This window comes from Pistacia vera, unplaced genomic scaffold (assembly GCF_008641045.1).
Source record: "Pistacia vera cultivar Batoury unplaced genomic scaffold, PisVer_v2 Contig116, whole genome shotgun sequence".
NCBI classification, from domain to species: domain Eukaryota; kingdom Viridiplantae; phylum Streptophyta; class Magnoliopsida; order Sapindales; family Anacardiaceae; genus Pistacia; species Pistacia vera.
This window is the reverse complement of record NW_022195204.1, coordinates 468,420-479,460: the sequence shown is the minus strand read 5'-3', so window position 1 is coordinate 479,460 and position 11,041 is coordinate 468,420.

The following is an 11,041-nucleotide window of genomic DNA, read 5'->3' as shown; positions in this document are numbered from 1 at the left end:
GAGTTTAAAATTTAAAAAACAGAAATTACTAGAAATAAAAACAAGTAAAATAACACAATAAAAGATCACTATGCAATGAAAATGTTAAGGGTATGATTCTACCTAAACCAATGTTGACAAATATGTAATGAAAGAAAATCAGATTCAGAAATCTATTGATTTATAGATGGCTAAATTTATTAATTGCATAACAATTGTGGAATTTCCTAATGGTTAAGTTTCACACCCGCTTGAAACCTAAGCTAGCAAGTTGGCCACAATAAGACTCTCCTAAGTATCCTGTTCAATTCATGATCTAAAGTAACTTCACCACCCGGTTCATCATCACATCAACAAATCAATTGAAACAATGAAACCCTAGTCAAAAGATGTTTTAATCAAATTTCACTATCTAGTTCATCATTCAATTAAAACCCTAAATAATAAGAGAAACACAACATCTAAAAGCATTAAGCAAAGAGCAAATATTCTTATTGAACAATAAATTCCAGAATGTTTTAATTGAATTCAAAATCAAGTCAACATGATGTTGGTAGAATGTACCTTAACAAAAGAAAACTACTCCATACTCAAAGTAAACAAAATCAAGATCAGTTTTGAAATCGTCATTACAAAAATTTCAAACTGAAAATAAAAATAGAGTAATGGAAATTGAAACTAGGATCCTGAAGAATTAATCTCTGGAAAGGTTTCGCACCAACGTCTCCCGAACGAATGGTGCTAGACTCTCTCCTTTGATATGCTCTTGTTTTGTTTCAAGAATCCTTGCCTAAAATGTTGCTATGGACCTCTATTTATATTTAAGAGGAATGCTAGCCTTACAAAGATGTATACAAAGAGTGGCATACAAAGATAAATCCTACCCTTGAAAAAAGGGAAAAAGAGAGAGAAAGAAAGACAATCATGAAGATTAAGGGTAGGATTTGTCTTTATATGCCCCTCTTTGTATGTATCTTTGTAAGGCTAACATTTCTCTTATATTTAATAGTATTAAGGTCATGAGGGTATTATGGTAAAAAGTCATACTTAAATTAAAAACACATAATAACAAAACTGCTTGTCTTTCATGCACTAACGTAACTTTCAGCTAAATTTTGAACCATTTTGTAAGTCGAATGGCATCATAACCAAAACATGAAAGTTATAGCCTTGCCTCTTAGCTTTCAAACGCCACTAGAATCAGGTCAATTAGAGTTGTGTAGCTCAGGTTATGTCTATTTTAGTGTAGCATATTCTGGCAAAAAAAATTCCAATCATAAAATTCACACATGCAGCAACAAAGAAATTTCTTACTGCGGCAGTCACCCTACGAACAATCTCCAGAAATTCATAACTTCCTTTTTTTTACTCTGATTCTCGAACTGTTTGTTCCTACACGATTATGATTTTTTACTATTCAACCTACATGCTCGAAATCTTCATTTTTGAGCACCTAAATACCTAAAAATTCATAAAACATACCCGTGATCCCATAAAATACATTTATAAATTAATTCAAATTACACAACTTGAACCTAATTTCTTACAAATAATACCAATAAACCACTACGTATAAGTGAACTTTCTAGCACTTATTACAACCACCAACCAACTTCTTGCTAGTCCCTAAAAAGCCAAGCGATAAAAAATGTCCTTTAGCTCAAAACAAATATAAAACCTATGTCTAAACTAACCTTAATCACTTCCGTAGATTGTCATGTTCGCATTTAGCATATACAACAAGTCTTTAAACCCCTAGGCAGCCTTAGATGGATGAGTTGTAGTCTTGTGAGGGTTTCCAGAGATGATACCCATAAACATCCACACTAAACATAGACTCCAAAAATAAAAAACAAAGACAAAAGCATAAATTCTTAGATCAGTTCATAGAGTCATCTAAAAAATGCACATACATATAACAAATAGAATAATTAAGAATTACCCAAATCCAAAGATAATACAAACCTCAATTCCATTTTCATTATCGACCCTAAAACATTCATACAACCACAAACCATCAATATAAAAACCCGGATGATTTTATGCACAACATTCATGGACAAAGAATTGATCTCTAATATTTGGATTATGACTCAAGTGTAAATCATGGAATCAAATTCTATAGGATCACTTTTCAAACCATTCTCTACTAATATAGAATTTCTACACTACCTCGGATCAATAGGTCTTTATTTAAGTTGTAACGTTATGCTAAGGTGTTGGCTTAGGAAAGAATGGAAGAATATAAAACAAAAAGTGAGAGGTACTTCATTCCTTCTTATCACAACCAAATAAACACAACCTTTTTCACTCACATTTTCCAAACCTTTATCAACTTTTCTTTCCCACACTAACACAAACCCACTTATTTCAATCTCGGACCTTTGCAACGTTTTTCCAATGCTTCACTTGTCTTTCCACTTTTTTTTAAAAAAATTTTTTTTGCTTGTTGATTTTTTTTTTTTTTTTTAAACAATAACAAAAACGGAAGAAAACAACTTTGGAAGAAAGAAACATGCAACTCAACCTTAAGATTCAAAACTCATCCCAACCCCTAACCTATTTCTTTTAATAAATTCCGAGTTTTGGTATATCTTTCCACCATTTTCCAAACCTCATTTGTCTAAATTCTCTCACCAAGCTTGTATTCAGATTAAGTCTGTTAAAATAAATGCACAGGAATGTGTTTGAAGCTCACCAAGCTTGTACTCAATTAAGAAATTGGCTGTTTATGCGGAAAAGTAGTGGGCTTTTCTGGCAAACGGTGAGTAATCAAGTGATGGAGTGATATGGGTTTTGAAGAGAAGATGATGAGAGATCGAATGGTGGTGGCGGTGTAGATTTCCGATGACAAAAACGCTCGGAAACTAGTCAAGAAGAAGGGAAGTTGCCCAAAAATGTAGTTCGCAAATTTGAGACGTTTTGACATTTTAATTTAATTTGAAATGACTAATTTAACCTTTAACTATTAAAAAAAATGACGTTCCTTTAAGGGTAAGAATCTAGAATTTATGAATCCAGGGATGCCAACCTAGGATTTCGCTAAACCTTGGGTAGGAATATGTCATTCACTCTAATTAATTAGTTTAGATGAAACATTAAATTGATAAACTTTTATAATAAACTATGTAAAAATTAAAGTAATAGTTTGCTTGAAGGATGAGGGAATAAACTATTACCCATAAATGCGTGATAAACATTAAGTTGATAAACTTTTATAACATAACAAATTTTTATAACCCATATCTGCGTGATTGTGAAGGATCCAGTGGTGGTTTTCGCTCTGATTATTCATTCAACTTTTCAAAACCATGTGGAATTAATGATTGTAGACGTAAAAATCTACCTGTGCGGAAGGGGGGTCTGATCCCGTGAGGTTGAGGCCACTAGCGATCCGCTGCACCTGCACACGTAAAGAAATAGGCGTAAACAAACTGAAAACATCGGGGTGGTGTTTGTCGTAGGCACTCGGACGCTCAAGTCAACAAGGCTGAAAGAGGCTTGTAAACTGAGGGCTAGGGAGTAGGGACATTACCGGAAGTCTAGTCGGGGACTGTGACTACGACAGTGATATGAAGCTCTCAAGTTGGAGCTTCGAGTGTGAAGGTGTAATGTAATGTCTCTTGTGAGAGGGTTGGCCTCTGTTTATATAGTGACTGTCTGGTCTCCCAATCTTGGTAGAAGTAGGAGTCCTAGTGCGATTCGGATACAACCCTAGAGGAGTTAGGGCGGTGGTGAGCTGTCTTACAAGTGTCCGGATAGGAAGGTGATCCCAATCAGGAAAGTAACTTTAAATAGGAAAGTGATCTGAACAGAAAGGCGACCTCAAATAGGAGATTGATCAGGAATAGGAAAGTGATTTATGGGGGCCGTGGGCTTCTGGATTCACTCATGGACCTAAGAAGTGAACCAAGATTAGGAGGCTTGTGCTCGGATGGTTTGGGCCGGCTGTATCTTGTACCAAATGGGCCTGCATCGAGATTGGGCCTAGTCTCTTCCACACAATCAGGCCCATTTTCCTATTTGGGCCAAGGGCGATTTTTGGCCCTAACAATGATCTTCCTCAATATAATACACAACAATATAAGATTTTAGTAAAGGCAACAAACACCGATAGCTTCTTATTAATTTATTATTAAAGAAATGCACATATATATATATATATATATATATATAATATACGAGTAATAAAGTATGGGCCCATATTTGATTTTTCTTTATATACAAATATTTACAAAATATTCTCAAAAATAGCAACTGGACAGTGTACCCCGACCCTTCCACTGTGTGACATTCCAAGCGACTGCAACTCACCTGTTACCTGCAAAACATTAAAAACAACGGAGTGAGCACTAATGGNAAAAAAAAAAAAAACATTTACACTTTCTTATGGTAGATTGCTAGATGTATCTAAAGATTAGTTTATATATTTATATAGAGTAAACGACATGTTCCCATCCAAGAGCAAGTTCCCACCTCTGGTTTCGTAAATTTCATATTCATACCCTTAAATTAACACCATTTTGTTTATTTTCTCTTAACAATTAAAGGCTAAAATACAAAAACATCTCTCAACTTTAGGTCTCTAGCCGGCACCGCGATTGGTCCTTGGCGCCATCTCCGACATCAAGTCGCATCTTCCTTGCTCCGATTCACCCCTTGACCATCATCCTCGTCATTCTTGGTTTGTTTGTGTCGCAATCAGCCCTCTTCCTCGTGCCACAACCAGCTTCCGAGCATGGAAAGTTGTGCGCGCTAATGGGAGAGCAAACATGGGTTTGGGCAAAGACCTAAAAGGGTTTTGTTTGGGGCAATTTAACAAACAACTGGTGGGCAAAGCGGAGGGTTAGGAGAAAAGAGTTTTGGTGGTGGTCGGAAAAACCAATTACAACTCAAAATTATAGAAAATCAATCAAACAATCAACACACTTCCAAAATCAATCAACACCAACACCAATTAACAAAAAATTGACCTCCAGTATTACCAAAAAATCAACAAAATTGTGAAACACTAAGTGGGGTGGTGGTTGGCGAACGATGAGCTACCATGGTTGGGGATGATGGGGGTTTTGGTAGGGTTGGCCGATGAACACAATGATGGTCTCAGGGAAGGTTTCTGATGATGGAATCAGCCCAAAAAAGGGAAAGTTTGCACTACACAAATGGAAAGGTGGCGATCGACGACGATGGATTCAAAAGGTCAAAAAGGTCAAGGGTTTTGTTTGGGAGATCAAGGGCTTGAAGACAGTGGGTTCGAGGGGTATTGAGGGTGTCGAAATCAAGCCAGTTTGGCTTGAGATCGACATTCATGTGGTTAGGGAGTAGGTGCGGGAAAACAGCAAAATCCGATCAGATTTTCGGTTAAATGCAGTTGGGGAAGGTGTAATCAAAGTTGGGGAAGAGTTCCTGTTATGATTGGTGAAGAAAATCGGCTAAGAGGTAGCCAAAAGGTCGGCGGTAGTAAGAAGAAGAACGACTTTAGTAACAGCGGAGGAAGGTAGATGAAGGAGGAGAAGATGGGAGGATAGTTTGTCATAGCACCCTTTGCATATGTGTCAGAGAATTTGATAGTCACTAACGGTGTTACTTTAAGGGTGAGAATCTAGAATTGATGGAACCCATGGTGGGAACTTGCCCTTTCGTTATACCTTGGGTGGGAACATGTCTTTTACTCTTTTATATGACAAATAATTATAGGAATATGGTATCTAGATCTTTTCTTAATTATAATCCAAACAAAATTAATATTAGGATTATTTAACTAGTAATTACAACTATAAAGTTTCTAGTTGGTTACCTAGTTAGAACATCCAAATATCAATTGATATTAATTATGTTAACATTATGCAAATGCCATTGAATTCATCCATAAAATATCATTTGAATCCAATAATATTTAAGCATAGTCACAAAATAAATATAAGAAATTCCTAATTTCAGAATTAACTCTCTGTATATAATCCAATTTTTATACTTAACTTTAATTTGTTTCTTTTAATACCAAATCAATTCATTTACCATATTTATGACGATCATATATAACAAGTATGACACAAAGAATAGTGTTAATTAAAATGGCTATAGACTATCTCAGGGGTCAAATAATATTCGCTCACTAACTTCATCATTAAGGTGAGCCAAAAGTAAAAATCTTAGCCTTTTTGTTATCCTAGCAAAAGGTTAATGACAAATACATGCCCAACAAATAAAATATTATGGGAATCTTTTATTTTACAAGATTTCGGTATTTGGTTTACAAGTAATAAAATATTACGGGAATCTTTTATTGTAAATAGTGTTTACTGTTGGTAATGTGGGGGGTAATTCGATTACCTTGTTAGGGGGTGTTATTAAAACATTATCGGGATAATCTGATTTTTCTACCCCTTTTCCCCTTAATCAAAGATCATTTCGAACACAATTACCCTCAAATGTCTACCAAATAACAATTACCCAACCCCCCTATCTTTGAGAAATTAGCTAAAACGCTCTAGCCACAAAAAAGGTTAAAAGTTAATAAAATATCTCCAACTACCCAAGACCACCGCCGACCATGACTCATCACCGCTAGCCACTAGCGTCAGTCGTCGTAATGGTGATATGACCTTTTCTGGCCATGGATCACAGATCCTTGGCCAGATACAGCCAGATCTAGCGTTTCTATGGCTGTGAAATGGGCATGGATTTGGCTATTTTCTGGCCATGGATTTGTGATCCATGGCCATTTTTGGCTTTACCGGTGCACGAATAGCTATATATGACAAGTTATGCGCCATTCTGTTGACTGCCATCGGCGGCTGGTGGTGGCTTGGGGTGGGTGGGGGTGATTTTGCTACATATTAAAGTTTTATATGGCTGTGGTGTTTTTAGCAAAATTTCAAATGTAGGGGGTTAAAAAATTTATTCAAAAAATAATAATAATAAATACTATTATATTAATATTTAAAAAAGTGAGCAATTTAGTAATCTATATAATATACCCACCCATCTATCCTCTCAACCAAACATATTATTCACCAATTTATTCGAACCAACCAAACACATTTTCTAAACATTTTTAGTAATCTTCAAGGTGATCTTTCCGTTAATATAATATCCCCTTATAATAAAATATTATATGATCCAAACGTCCTCTTTATATAAAAATAATTATAGAAATATGGTATCGAGATCTTTTCTTAATTATAATCCAAACAAAATTGATATTAGGACTATTTAATTAGATAATTACAAATATAAAGTTTCAAGTTTGTTCCCCAGTTAGAACGTACAGACTACAAGAAATTTAAAATTTATGGACAAAAATTTTCGTAACAGAAAGTGAAAAATTTATCTTAAAAAGTAATGCGGGACGACAAAGCAAATCGTCCCTAAATCATATTTTTCACAATCGAGAACAAAATCATATTTCTTTCTTAATAAATTTCCAAATTTTGTACAATTAGTGACAAAAATTTCGTCCTAGAAAAAACTGGTTTTTATCTACAAAATTTTTTGTCCAAAAATAATAAATTTCATCCCAGAATGATTTCCCTCCATATTATTTTGTCCTTCCTCCCAAATGGCATTATTGGCAGGGGGCCGGAAATTGAGTGCTAAGCATTTTTTGATGAAATTTCAATTTTGTCCACTAAAATAACAATTCTTGGATGAAACTGAATATTTCCCTAAATTAAAAATTGTAGTTCCAAATTTCGTCCCTAAAAATGTATTTTCACAATCTAGGACAAAATCATATTTCGTCCCTAATAAGTTTTCTAAATTTTGTACAATCAGAAACAGAAAAGTTCCGCCCCAAAAGAAAAGGGTTTTTAGCTACACAATTTTTCATCCAAAAATAATAAATTTCGTCCCTAAAAATGTATTGTTACATCGAGGACAAAATCATATTTCGTCCCTAATAAGTTTTCCAAATTTGTGCAATTAGAGACAAAAAATTTCGTCCCAGAAAAGAAGGTTTTTAACTACAAAATTTTTCGTCCAAAAATAGTAAATTTTGTCCTAGAATGATTTCCCTCCATATTATTTCATCCTTCCCTCCAAATGGCATTGTTGGCGCGGGCCGGAATTTGAGGGCTAAGCAATTTGTGATACAATTTCATCCCCTAAAATGACAATTTTGGGACGAAGTTTAATTCGTCCCTAAATATTTCATCTCTAAATTAAAAATTGGTTGTAGTGAAAAATATCAATTGATATTAATTATGTTAGCATTATGCAAATGCCACTGAATTCATCCATAAAATATCATTTAAATCTAATAATATTGAATGCAACAATATTTAAGCATAATCACAAAATAAATATCAGAAATTCCTAATTTGATAATTAACTCTATATATATAATCCAATTTTTATACTTAATGTTAATTTTTTTTTTTTTAATATCAAATCGATTCATTTACCATATTTATGACAATCATGTATAACAAGTATAGCATAGAGAATAGTGTTAATTAAAATGGCTATAGACTATCTCAGGGGCCTAGTTAGTAAATACGGGTATGACAAAAAAAGGGTACGGGAATTATACAGGTATAATACGGTAAACGGTGAAAAATACGTTTATAAAAATTTAGCCATAAAATTCGGATACGGGAAAAATACGGTACGGGTATATACGGGTTTAATACGGTGCATTGTCAATAATACGTTTTGAAAAATACTGCAATATCAATCTTAGTTTTAACACTTTTATGGACTACCTGGTTAAAATCAACATGATATTTCAAATGCAAAGTATTCAATTAACCAATAACACAAATACACAATATATAACTGATATTCAAATTATAGTCTCTAGACTCAAACACAATATTTAGCCAAGATTCAACTATAGTGTCAAATTAAACACATAAGTCATAACAGAATTGGGTTATGAGATGTGATAATTTTAATTCTACTGATGAGTGATGAGCCCTTTTCTGCTTTTCAGGCCTTGGGATAAGAGGGTTAAAATTAATCTAGTACTATAATCAAACTATTTTGAAGTATATTTATTTATTGGTTAGAATTGGATTATATAGTATATTTATTTATTTGAATATAAGAAATAATTTTTATTTTACAATTAAATAATAGAGAGTCACATATTTTAATAGGCTGAATGACATTTTCTCAACCCAAAGTTCGGCGAATTTACATTTTTCCACCCATTATTAAAATTCTTACATTAGTTTTAATGGTTAAAAGACATTCTTGTCAGTCTAGTCTGCACAAATTTTATTATAAAGTTAATATTACTTACAGCCCTAAAGTACAAATAGATGGTAATTACCTTCATTAACTTGAAAATTAGTCACTTAAACTCCTATCTTCAATTTCTATTAAAAATTATATTTTTATTAAAAATAGGTTATTAAATAAAAGAAAAGTTAAGTTTTATAAAAATAAAATTTATAAATTAATAAATAACCATTTTTAATAATTAAGAAAAAAAATCAAATTTTTAAAAAAATATAAAAAAATAAAAAATTGCCCCAGCCCCTTTTATCCTTCTCCCACATCCCACCGCCACAAAATCCTCCACCCCCAATATTCTTTCATAATTCACACCTGCTACGCACCTTCCCTCATCCCCAAAATCTAACAACTCTAGCGCCCCACCTTCATCATCTTTCGAAACCACAACGAACTCTAGCAGGGCCACCTCCTCTAATTTCTTTTCTTCTTTCTCTTCATTCTTGTTTTCCCTCTCTCACTATTAGTTTAATGTTTTCATGGATTTGTTCATTTTCAAGGTGAATTTGATGGTTGTTTGGGGCGCACTGCTGACTGCCGAAGAACTGAAGAAGAATGACTGAACCATATCTGTTTTAATTTTTTGTATAAACCCACCAAAACGACATCATCTTGGGGGTGAGATTTTTTTTTTTTCAAAAATTCACGAATTATACGGGAAACCTTATTATACACGAATTATACGGCAGATTTTACAAAATACGTATACACGCGTTTTATACGCGAATTTTACGGCTGTTCGTATAATTCGAGTATAATACGTGTTTTTACTAACTAGGCTCAGGGGTCAAATAATACTCGCTCAATGACTTCACCGAGGTGAGCCGAAAGTAAAAATCTTAGCCTTTTTGTATATCCTAACAAAAGGTTTATGACCAATGCATGCCTAATAAATAAATTTCTTTAAAAAAAGAAGAAGAAGAAGAAGAAGAAGAAAGAAAATAGGAAACCTGGTTTACTGATCGAATGGAAAAGCACCACGTACATAAATATAAGGAAAATGATAGAGTTACCGAAAAGTGTACACCGAAATTGTCCACCGAATGACGTGACAAAATCCTGACTGTTGATTAATATTAACTTATAATGAATCAACGATCAGGATTTTGCCTCATCATTTGGTGCACAAATTCGGTGCACACCCGCCGGTAACTGTAGCATTACTTTAAATATAAATAGAGCATAATATATATATGCAATTATAGAACTTAATAATAAAAACGTCATTTTCAAATGCGATTCAGCTTACGATGAGAGAACAAGTGGTTTATATAATAAGTTTGTTTAATGTTAAAGTGGAGTGATGTATCTATTGGTTGATTAAATCAAATCTAGTTTTGAAAATTGGTAGTTTAGTGGGTCCAGTAGGTTGAAAAAAAAAAAAAAAAAAAAAAGTTACTTTTACCTGTTCTTTTCGAATTCTCATGCTCTAGTCTGAAAATGGTTGAACGATTAATTTTTTGTATAGGGAAATTATTCGTCCATTAGTCACAGTTTTTGTTGGTTTTTCTTCCTTAATTTATGATTGGAAATAGTAATTAATAATAGCTTTAAATTAAATATTTGGATAATATAATGAAGCTCAACCTAATTCATGTAACGTGAAAATGATAGATTGATAACAAAAATTATACGACATTTTGATGTCGTGTTATGCCTGTGATGGATTATGTAATTACAATACAATTAAATTTGCAAAACTTTGGTATAAATAGTACTGTGTAAAGCAAAAAATGAGTTACAAAATTAATTAAGAAACTTCATATACATAAATCGAATAATTATGCATGCTTCACGTAAGTACGTGTCCATAAATAAAGAT